Raw genomic sequence first — 12,390 nt, 5'->3', positions numbered from 1 at the left:
CACTGGCCCCCTCTGTAATGCGTACAATAAGCCACACCACTGGCCCCCTCTGTACTGCGTACAATGAGCCACACCACTGGCCCCCTCTGTACTGCGTACAATGAGCCGTACCACTGGCCCCCTCCATACCGCGTACAATGAGCCATACCACTGGCCCCCTCTGTACCACGTACAATGAGCCCCACCACTGGACCCCTCTGTACCACGTACAATGAGCCGCACCACTGGCCCCCTCTGTACCGCGTACAATGAGCCACCGCACTGGCCCCCTCCATAACACATACAATGAGCCGCACCACTGGCCCCCTCTGTATCGCGTACAATGAGCCGTACCACTGGACTTTAGGGTAGACACCGTAATCACAAAGCAAGCCTGTAAGCTTTGTACCAAATTGGACTAATAGCCGAATAGATACTGTTTTCACTTCACATGTCCATCTTCCAGCTACAAAACTCCCAGCATGCCCATTTCTGCATCTCCCTCGTCAAGCTCTGCCTTGCAGTAATAACTGCTGAAGCAGCATAGATTGCTCAGTTAGTTTGTACAGTAATCCTCTCTTTACTAATTTACAGGTCACGCTCCTGTATTGATCAGGAGAGCTCTAAAATCCAAAGGAATTGGCTTGTCAAGCAACTGTCTCGCTCCGCATTTAGCTACGTCTGTGCTGATATTTACTGCTGTTTGTATATCAGAGTTCCTTTAATGCAACTATATAAGTAGCCCCAACTGAGTGCAGCCCTTTCCGCTAGAATTAAAGGTATTTGATTATCAAGATTGTACTCAGTGATCTCCCCAGGCTCTTTTAGCCGGGTGCTCCACCCGGCTAGTTTTGGTGACCACCCGGCTGTCGTCGGCTCACCTCCTCCTATACTATAAGCACAGTTGTGCAGAGGTGCACCAGCTCTGCATTCTATCATCTTGCCCCACCCGGCTAGTTTTTCATGCCACCCGGCTGGAAAAAATTTCTGGGGAGAACACTGGTACTGTATATCGGCAGTGCAATTCACTGCATGAGCCGCGTGTAACCACATCTGACCAATTAAATGGAAATGCCTGAAAAAGATTTGAGATTCAAGGAAACATTACTTACTGTATATACTCGAGTATAAGTCTAGACATTTAGATCTGATTCACTTCATAAAAGTATTGGGGTCGACTTATACACAAGTCACAGGCAACACTGAGCACACAGAGTAATGTGTGTACTAATAGTGACATTTCTATTTGCAGGAATGTACCCTGTGGTAAGTGACACTTTGAGGAAAGGAAATGCCAAGTAAACACAGGTTTGAAAGTCCTGGCCACAGCAATTAACCCCCCTGGTGGTATGAAAAATTCCGCCAGGGGGCAACGCAGCAGTTTTTATTTTTTTTTTTTAATCATGTAGCGAGCCCAGGGCTCGCTACATGATAGCCGCTGCTCAGCGGCATCCCCCCGCCCGCTTCGATCAGGAAATCCAGTTCAAAGAACGGGATTTCCTGGAGGGCTTCCCCCGTCGCCATGGCGACGTCGGGACGTCATTGGGAGTCCTGATCCACCCCTCGGTGCTGCCTGGCACTGATTGGCCAGGCAGCGCACGGGGTCTGGGGGGGGGGCGCGCGCCGCAACGGATAGCGGCGATCGGGCGCGGGCCGGCGGCGATCAGTGTGCTGGCGCAGCTAGCAAAGTGCTAGCTGCGTCCAGCAAAAAAAAAATTATGTAAATCGGCCCAGCAGGACCTGAGCGGCACCCTCCAGCGGCTTACCCCGTGTCACACACGGTGTTACCGCTAAGGAGGTTAACAAGGAAAGGGGCAGGGGGGAAATACTGGGCTGCATAAAAGTGAGTGAATAATTGCAGCACTTGGGGACCTGGAGGAGGTATTGGCTGCACTTAAGGGACAGGAGGGGTTAATGGATGCAATACTTTATGCAGTGCAGTCATTAACCCCTCCTGAGCCCCAAGTGAAGCCATTAACTTTGCTGGGTAGACTTATACTTGAGTCAATAAAAAACAATTCCAGCTTAAGAGGGTTGAATATTGGAGTTGACTTATACACGATTTCGACTTGTATTTAAGTAAATACAGTAGGTACAGATTACAAAAATACACGAACTACGGAGGACGTCCGGACAATGCAACCTCTTGGCACATCCATACTTACTGACAGGACTAAGGGCTGGTGCACACCGAGCGGCTTTTTGGGCGTTTTCAGATCCGCTTGCGGCTGCGGATCTGCTTGGTCAATGTATCTCAATGGGGTGGTGCACACCAGAGCGGCAGGCGTTTTGCAGAAACGAAAAATGCCTGGGTGAGGCATTTTTTGGATTTCGGATGCGTTTCTGCCTCAATGTTAAGTATAGGAAAAACGCAAACCGCTCTGAAAAACGCCTGTTCAGAGCGGTATTGCAGGCGTTTTTGTTACAGAAGCTGTTCAGTAACAGCTTTACTGTAACAATATATGAAATCTACTATACTGAAAACCGCAGCAGCAATCCGCAAAACGCTAGCAAAACGCCTCATAAAAATAAAAAAAAAGCGTTTGAAAATCTGCTAGCATTTTGCGGATCTGATAGCGGGTTTTGGTGTGCACCAGCCCTAAATACAGATCTGGAAACCGGTATCTGGAAAGAGGCAAGAATTGGAGCGGTGATCACCCGCCACTATTTCTAACAACAGCACTACTTATTCTAATCAGTAGCGAACTGAGAATACTAAGAGAATCAGGAGGATGCAAGCAGCTTAATGGGGCATTAATCCTTTTAGGAACTTAAAACGTATTTCCGCAATCCCCAAGAAATAAACAATCCTTTTAAAACCATCCCTATCTATTTCAAGTACAGTATTTTAACAAACTGCATTACAGTGACAGATCTCTTATAACTTCTGTTGTATTTCCTATTCTCCTTTGTCCCGAACCTTTCCGTACATTTCACTGGGAAAGCGGCTTGCTTTACTGTCAGCTGTTAATAAGATGGGAGTGACTATGCTTAACTGCTACTACACAGATAGGAGGATCCTGCAACCTTGTGGAATGAATGTGTCACTGCAGTAAGCCAAGAAAGCTGTAGTCTGGCAAAAGAGAAACTTGCTTTCCTGTATTTTTTAGGAATCTTGCTGGTAACCATGCAGAGAGCAGAGACTTCTAAGGACTGAGGCTGAATCCACAAAAAGGAAGTAAGGATATCTGAGTAATGGGAAACCACAGGCCCAGACAAATGATATTTGCATGATATGAGGCAAATTGAACCAATCAAATGCAGTTATTTTTGAATGGTCCAAATTTTAATCTGCATACAAACTGCATCCTAATTTGCAATTATTGATCATCTCTACTCTCCACTGGCTAGGTCACATAAACAGTATGGGCACAACAGTAACAGAGGGCACATATGACTGAGAAAGCAATACAAACTTTAAAAAGAACCAGAGACGAAGCACTCATGTATTTCACCATATATATCAGTGGGAACATTAGAGAAACCACCTACCCTGCTCTTTGTTTCATCCTTCACTGCTCAGCCTGCTAGTTATCTGCCTTGATAAAATCCCTGACTCAGTATTCAGTCTGGCTTTGCTCAGGAATCATTATAGCTGAGTCTGTCTTCTCAAGCCCAAGGTTGCCCCCTTCTGGCTCTGCTTTCCTGTTCTGTATACTCACAGCATCACATATTCACAGCATCACAGAGAGCAGTGATGAGATGGGAGGAGCTATATTTGTTAATCATAAGAGGTTTTTTAGAAATGGCGGTTTCATTTTGCACAAAGCCCAGTAAATAATATGCTTTTCTGATGAACTGTGTTTTGCGTGGAGTTATAGTTAAAAAAACAAACAGAAAAAACAGCACTCCAGAGCAGTAAAAATGCCAGGTATAGTATTTATTCTCTAAAATCTATCGGGGGAGGTTTATTTTCTGCCAAAGCGTTCATCTCTGGCTTCCTTCAAAGAGGCTTTCACTCTTACCTACGATAGTGGAAAATGTACTCCTTTGTGCAGTGACAAGTTTTGTTTTTTTCATTTTAATTTTCTAATCCGCTTTTTATTTAGCATGGATTTTAGCAAACTTCCCAAACTGTGATTCCCTTGCATGTTTTCTACCCACCCCGATTCCAGATACAGGCTGAATGATGGGGGTGAGGTGGGGAAGGGGGAGCAACAACACAACCAGGAAGTAGATGAGCAAGCTGTAATAATGACAATTACCAGCACATTATTTTAAGCATCTCCGAAGTCACCTTCTGCTTTTAGCTACTATATTTTGAGATGTGGAAGTAAGCTTAAAGCCTCATCTACATGTGTAGATGAGGCGGCGATCCGGCGGCTCGATTCGCCTCTTCCGCGTCCCCGCGCGTACCCGCCACGTCCCCGCTCGCCGCGTGTGCACTGGATTAGATTCCCCGCTCGTCCGCGCCGGCAACGCTTATCTTCCGCTCGATTCCCTGCCATTGTCCCCTTGCGGGGAGCGAGCAGGGAATCGGCGGTAGGGAGATCCGTCCTGTTGGATCTTATCAATCGAGCCGCATCAGCGGCTCGATTGATAAGGAACACTGCGGCCGCTTCTACGCGTGTAGATGCGGCTTAAAGAGAAACTCCAACCAAGAATTGAACTTTATCCCAATCAGTAGCTGATACCCCCTTTTACATGAGAAATTGAATGATTTTCACAAACAGACCATCAGGGGGCGCTGTGTGACTAATTTTGTGCTGAAACCCCTCCCACAAGAGGCTCTGAATACCGCGGTACTCTGGGCAAACTGCCACAATGTAACAATGTTCACAGACAGGAAATGGCTGTTTAAAGCTGTCTGTAACAGCCAGAGCAGCTAGAAACAGCTACATAACTTGCCCACAGTAACAATGTCGCCATGTAATACATGTCAGAATGTGAATCTGGGAGAGGAAAGATTTTACAATGAGCAAACACTGACTAAATCATTTATACATAATTATTGTAAAAATGAAGCACTTTTTTTTATTAAATTATTTTCACTGGAGTTCCTCTTTAAAGGAGCCATCAGGGAAATTAGGAAGTGGCGGTTCGCGCAGGCGCAGTGAGGACGACCTCGGGTTCGGCCTCCGCACCGTGCATGGAGACTGGGACGGCGGAGCGGAGCATTACCCCCAGATAAATAGTGGAACTTACTCTAACCTCCGCCACAACGGCACACACCATTACCATTCACCATTATAATAAGCACCCTGATGAGTGTTTTCAGATGAAACGCGCTGGGAGGAGCTTGTGGTGGTGCAGAATTATTAGGCAAATGAATATTTTGACCACATCATCCTCTTTACGCATGTTGTCTTACTCCAAGCTGTATAGGCTCGAAAACCTACTACCAATTAAGCATATTAGGTGATGTGCATCTCTGTAATGAGAAGGGGTGTGGTCTAATGACATCAACACCCTATATCAGGTGTGCATAATTATTAGGCAACCTCCTTTCCTTTGGCAAAATGGGTCAAAAGAAGGACTTGACAGGCTCAGAAAAGTCAAAAATAGTGAGATATCTTGCAGAGGGATGCAGCACTCTTAAAATTGCAAAGCTTCTGAAGCGTGATCATCGAACAATCAAGCGTTTCATTCAAAATAGTCAACAGGGTCGCAAGAAGCGTGTAGAAAAACCAAGGCGCAAAATAACTGCCCATGAACTGAGAAAAGTCAAGCGTGCAGCTGCCAAGATGCCACTTGCCACCAGTTTGGCCATATTTCAGAGCTGCAACATCACTGGAGTGCCCAAAAGCACAAGGTGTGCAATACTCAGAGACATGGCCAAGGTAAGAAAGGCTGAAAGACGACCACCACTGAACAAGACACACAAGCTGAAACGTCAAGACTGGGCCAAGAAATATCTCAAGACTGATTTTCTGAAGTTTTATGGACTGATGAAATGAGAGTGAGTCTTGATGGGCCAGATGGATGGGCCCGTGGCTGGATTGGTAAAGGGCAGAGAGCTCCAGTCCGACTCAGACGCCAGCAAGGTGGAGGTGGAGTACTGGTTTGGGCTGGTATCATCAAAGATGAGCTTGTGGGGCCTTTTCGGGTTGAGGATGGAGTCAAGCTCAACTCCCAGTCCTACTGCCAGTTTCTGGATGACACCTTCTTCAAGCAGTGGTACAGGAAGAAGTCTGCATCCTTCAAGAAAAACATGATTTTCATGCAGGACAATGCTCCATCACACGCGTCCAAGTACTCCATAGCGTGGCTGGCAAGAAAGGGTATAAAAGATGAAAAACTAATGACATGGCCTCCTTGTTCACCAGATCTGAACCCCATTGAGAACCTGTGGTCCATCATAAAATGTGAGATTTACAAGGAGGGAAAACAGTACACCTCTCTGAACAGTGTCTGGGAGGCTGTGGTTGCTGCTGCATGCAATGTTGATGGTGAACAGATCAAAACACTGACAGAATCCATGGATGGCAGGGTTTTGAGTGTCCTTGCAAAGAAAGGTGGCTATATTGGTCACTGATTTGTTTTTGAATGTCAGAAATGTATATTTGTGAATGTTGAGATGTTATATTGGTTTCACTGGTAAAAATAAATAATTGAAATGGGTATATTTGTTTTTTGTGAAGTTGCCTAATAATTATGCACAGTAATAGTCACCTGCACACACAGATATCCCCCTAAAATAGCTAAAACTAAAAACAAACTAAAAACTACTTTCAAAAATATTCAGCTTTGATATTAATGAGTTTTTTGGGTCCATTGAGAACATGATTGTTCAATAATAACATTATTCCTCAAAAATACAACTTGCCTAATAATTCTGCACTCCCTGTAGGGGAGGGAGGAGGCATTAGGCACCAGGGAACTGTATGGGGGAGGGAGGAGGCATTAGACACCAGGGAACTGGACGGGGAAGGAGGAGGCAGACATTAGGGAACTGTATAGGGGAAGGAGGCGGCATTAGACACCAGGGAACTATATAGGGGAAAGTGGAGGCAATAGACACCAGGGAACTATATAGGAGAGGGAGGAGGCATTAGACACCAGGGAACTGTATGGGGAGGGGGGAGCTCCACCAGATCCCAGGGAACTGTATAGTGGGGGGAGGGGGGCCAACAGACACCAGAACTGTATAAGGGAGGGAGGTGGCCACTGGGAATTGACTTTGGCCCGTGACTTGGTCCCAGCATTCAATTTCAGCCCACTTTGTATTTGATTTTGACACCCCTGCACTACACACCTAACATTATCCACCCTACCGGTACACTTACCGATAAATCACAGCCATTGCACAGCAGCTTGCCGAATTGCACCAAAATCACCCTGGAGCCACCATAGCTACATCTAACACTGCAGACTGTAGTAATGACGGGATGCGAAATAGATCGTTACACCTAAAATATTCGCTTCACACAGATTGTTTGTTTCTTAGGGAATTGCAAAAACACTTTAAAATGCATTATATGTTCCTAGTAAGAGAATCACAGAAGGTTTTTTTCTGTTATTTTAAGAGCTAAACAAAAAAAACAAAAACATATGCATAACAACACAAAAACGAGCCATTTCCTTGAATTCCTGTGAAGTGCTCAGAGACAGAGGTTGGCTGAGCAGGAGGCAGCATCTTGCCTGGATACGGCTGGGATGAAATGAAGACATGTCAGCCTCTAGCAGCAAGCTGGAGAGCTGGGTTGTTAGGTCACTGCCTCTCGGCTGGAGACTGAAAACCTATTACCATCTGTGCAAGAATGGTTTAACTTGTGGCAGAGCACATTAACCACCTTAGCGGTATGGACGAGCTCAGCTCGTCCATTACCGCCAGAGGGTGCCGCTCAGGCCCTGCTGGGCCGATTTTGATGAAATAAAGAGCAGCACACGCAGCCGGCACTTTGCCAGCCGCGTGTGCTGCCCGATCGCCGCCGCTCTGCGGCGATCCGCCGCGAGCAGCGGCGAAAGAGGGTCCCCCCAGCCGCCTGAGCCCTGCGCAGCCGGAACAAATAGTTCCGGCCAGCGCTAAGGGCTGGATCGGAGGCGGCTGACGTCAGGACGTCGGCTGACGTCCAAGACGTCACTCCGCTCGTCGCCATGGCGACATGAGAAGCCAAACACGGAAGGCTGCTCATTGCGGCCTTCCGTGTTACTTTTGGCCGCCGGAGGCGATCAGAAGAACGCCTCCGGAGCGCCATCTAGTGGGCTTTCATGCAGCCAACTTTCAGTTGGCTGCATGAAATAGTTTTTTTTTTATTTAAAAAAAACCCTCATGCAGCCGCCCTGGCGATCTTAATAGAACGCCAGGGTGGTTAAGAGGACAGAGGGCAGCGCATCTTCTGAAGAGCAGAGAGAGGAAAACGATGCTCACCTTCCACACAGAGGAACGGGGTCAGGTCTGCTGTTACACTTGTATAATCAGCAGGTGATCACAGGTCAGTGCGAGGGGCTATTAGCACCGTACTGCTCTTTCTGGGGTCTTGTGCCAGCCTTGTGCACACATGTATACATGCTGGCTGGCTGGCTGTATCTCATGCATTTACTACAGTCAGAAGGTGCTTCCATATCACTCTGTGACAGAGATACATCACAAATAATCCTACCCCAGAGGAGCCAGTAGGTCATGCCACAAGTGCACACAAACTATGGATAGCTGGGCCAGCGGACTGAGGCCTAAATATTATTATATTATTTAGTATTTATATAGCGCCAACATCTTCCACAGCACTGTACAGAGTCACAGCCTAATCTCTACCATAGTCATATGTCTATGTATGTATTGTAGTCTAGGGCCAATTTGGGGGAATTAACTTATCTGTAGGTTTTTGGGATACGGGAGGAAACCAGAGTGCCCAGAGGAAACCCACATAGACACAGGGAGAACAAACAAAGTCCTTGCAGACACTGCCTTGGCTGGGATTCGAACCGGGGACCCAGAGCTGCAAGGCTAGAGTGCTATCATGCCAAGCAGCTGGTCTTTACAAACCTACTTTTGGCTTCTGAATTCCACATTGATTTGTCAATCCCTGGATTAACCCATCAGTACACTTTTTGGACTGTGGTAAAATAGTCAACCTTTCAAACAAGAGCACTAACAATTTAAAGCTCTGTACACACGCTAGATAATACGTCGCCGATGACGACCAGCTCAGTCCACACCCCCTTACGACTGCTCAGCCTGTGATCAGTCGTGGCGGATCACTTTGACCAAACGTTGGCCGTGAACATTGTTCTCAACACTTACCCCGGCATGATGTCACTCCCACGATGCACCCCCCCCCCCTTCCTTCCCTGCATAGACTAGGACAAGTTGCTCGATTGCGTCTGCACTGCCTTGTCCCTGCAATGTCACCCGAGGTATCCGGTCCCAATCTCCATTGGGCGACACTGACCGTGTGTACGGGTCGAAAAGCAGATGATGTTTAATTTCCTGATGATCAACGGACTTCCAGACTGTTTCCCCCAACAGTATGTGTACCCCCTGGGCCTCTGGTCAATGTGTTGCAGGCTCAACTGTCACACTATCACACTTGCCACCTCTTGTGTCCGGCATCCTTTTGAATTTCCATTATGTTGTTGCTAAATACGGCGGGTGTTACGTGGTACAGGCGCTCGCAGTGGCAATTCAAAATACGCTGGACACAAGAGGCGAGGATTCTCGCTGGCGTCACAGGTGGCGTCCCAGCAGGTGGCGCCAGGGGGGGTTCCAGCAGGTGGCGCCACTGAAATCTATTGGCAATCAGCCTGCAGTGTGTGGGATGGCAATAGATCTTTCTCTGATCAGATTCAATCAGATATGGATCTACCTGATAGTCGATCTGGTGGCAGATCGAGAGGTGTATGGGTACCTACATTTGAGCTTTTTATCAGTGTTGGAAATTCTTAGCTTCGGCTGTACTCTGCCAGCATGTGACTGGATGATTCTACGCATTATTTCGCTACTAAGGATGATCAATAATATGCACATTTTTCCAAGTTTGAGCAATTGTTTATGCAAATATATGCAGCTTGAAAATGGACCAATCAATGTACACCATGTTTAAATTGAGTGGTCCATTAAGAAGCTGCATATATTTGCATAAAAATTAGCATTAACTCGGAAAAATTTGCATATCATTGATCATTCCTAGTCACTACTTATCTCCTTTATTAAATCACCACCATTCCAGAAAACAGAGATTGTAAACCAGTTGCTTAATCTCCTCTGTAAAGTCATTTTTCCATATACTGCATTTGTGCAGAACCCTAACCCCGGGGATGAGGTTACAGGACGCCCTGCAGCTTTCACCTCCGTGTACCCCCATAAAACAAGCCACTGGAGGACTTCACAGTTAAACGTGTTTACAATGATACAGGAACACTCTGTACATACGCCGTGATACAGTCAGCCGTTTTATATACCAGACATCGCACTTTTTCCCTGCAGGAGGCAGGAGGTGTAATTATGAAGACGATTTGAGAGGACAGAAGCAAAGCTGGTCTACCGACTCTGATCTGATTATTTGTGAGCATCAGCTTTGTAGCGCATTTATGGAATTTCCATATAAATGGCATCAATTTGATTAATGCCATATTGTTGATGTATTCAGGTCGCAAGAGACATTTGAACAGGAAGGCAGTACGAGTTGCTTACCTTCCACTACAAGTACTGCTCGGCATCAGAAAACCAATTTAGCCAGAAAAGTGCATAAAGGTGGCGCTGGCCATCTGACATTAAGCAGAGTGCTCACATGTTACCTATCCAGTTAGATGAGCTAAATGCTGCTTAACCCTTCAGCAGCCAATTTATTTAAAGGCTAGAAAATGCTCCAGGCCAATTTTTTTGACACTTTTCTTTGTTGCATTTTCCTGCTTCTAATTAGTACTGCTGTAATGTGTATTTATGTCCACTTCGTCATTAGGGGGCGGTGTGAGACAATAGCAGGACTTCTGCTTTCAGTTTCTATATTTTCTGCTATTAGAGGGAGATCAAAGCATTCCAAGAATTTACAGCACAACGAGTTCTCAGTGTTCTCCCCAGAATTTTTTTCCAGCTAGGTGGCATGAAATAGTAGCCGGGTGGGATGAAATGAGAAAATACAGGGATAGGAGGAGGTGACAGAATAGGAGGATAGGAGGAGGTGACAGAATAGGAGGAGGTGAGGCGATGACAGCCGGGTGCTCACCAAAACTAGCCGGGTGGAGCACCCAGCTAAAAGAGCCTGGGGAGAACACAGAGTTCTGCAGTCTGAGGTCAATAGCAGTGCACTTATCTTAAATGAAATAACTCTATTGAAGCTGCTAATGGGTTAAAGCAAACTCAAGGTAAACCAGATGCAAAAAAATGGGATACTTGCCTAGGAAGAGGGAAGTCTCTGCATCCTCCAGAGGCCTCCCTTGTCATCCCGCTGTGAAGGAACCTCTTGAAATTCATATCCACGCTCCCCGCTGTGCACAAGCGCGACCGTGCTGCACCCGCACCTTCTCAGTAAGCCAGAGCCCCTCATGCAGGTGCAGTACTGCCACCCACAGCTGGGAGTGCTGCCACAATAACACATCCAACAAACGCTTGTCTGATATTCTCCAAGGGTCCATGCATGAGAACCGTGGTCTCCAGGAGGACACGGGAAACCGCAGCAGGATTGAGAGGCTTTCTTCTTTGAGGCAAGTATCTCATTTTATGCATTAGGTTCTGTAATGAACAGCGGAGATGCCGCCGCATGGTCTAGTGACGGGGCGGCTTTCTCCGCGTTCAGACCCGCGGTTTCCGCGCAGCAACACGCGTCTGGCTTGGCTGGACCTTCTAGTGCACACAGATGGATAGCTACGCGTGCCAGGCGCAAGGACATTTATACCAGCAGAAGGGGAGTCAGCTGATCAGGCCGATCAGCTGATCCCAGCTGGACTCTGGATTGGCTGAATGGCTCGGGCGGGGCTGCACAGCACTGCAAGTATATATAGATCTTGCTTGTCAGTTGCTGGTTGTCTGCCGTTGCGAATACTAACGTGTGAGCACTCAGACCAGTCAGATCCCACAGTGTGTTAGAACCAGGAGGACCTGGGAATTCACACTTAGCCAGATTACGTTTGTATTATATGTTAGATCAGTTCCAGGGTGTTGTGACCACGGACCTCACACCCAAGCTTAGGGATACTGTGTCATTGCTGTATTATACTTTAGACCAGTTCCAGGGTGTTGTGACCACGGACCTCACACCCAAGCTTAGGGATACGGTGTCATTGCTGTGTTATACTTTAGACCAGTTCCAGGGTGTTGTGATCACGGACCTCACACCCAAGCTTAGGGATACTGTGTCATTGCTGTGTTATACTTTAGACCAGTTCCAGGGTGTTGTGACCACGGACCTCACACCCAAGCTTAGGGATACTGTGTCATTGCTGTGTTATACTTTAGACCAGTTCCAGGATGTTGTGACCACGGACCTCACACCCAAGCTCAGAGATACTTTGTCATTGCTGTGTTATCATTTA

The 12,390-nt window shown here is 46.9% G+C and overlaps 1 protein-coding gene across 1 annotated transcript in view; it reads right to left on the bottom strand.

Moving 5' to 3' along the window:
• The window catches only part of ABL1 (ABL proto-oncogene 1, non-receptor tyrosine kinase), a 388,171-nt gene that overhangs the window by 317,216 nt on the left and 58,565 nt on the right, over positions 1-12,390 (bottom strand). The gene's annotated exons all lie outside the window — the stretch shown is intronic.

Source organism: Hyperolius riggenbachi, chromosome 8, assembly GCF_040937935.1.
Source record: "Hyperolius riggenbachi isolate aHypRig1 chromosome 8, aHypRig1.pri, whole genome shotgun sequence".
NCBI lineage: Eukaryota > Metazoa > Chordata > Amphibia > Anura > Hyperoliidae > Hyperolius > Hyperolius riggenbachi.
The sequence above is the reverse complement of the archived record's forward strand: the minus strand, read 5'-3'. Positions and strand labels throughout refer to the sequence as shown.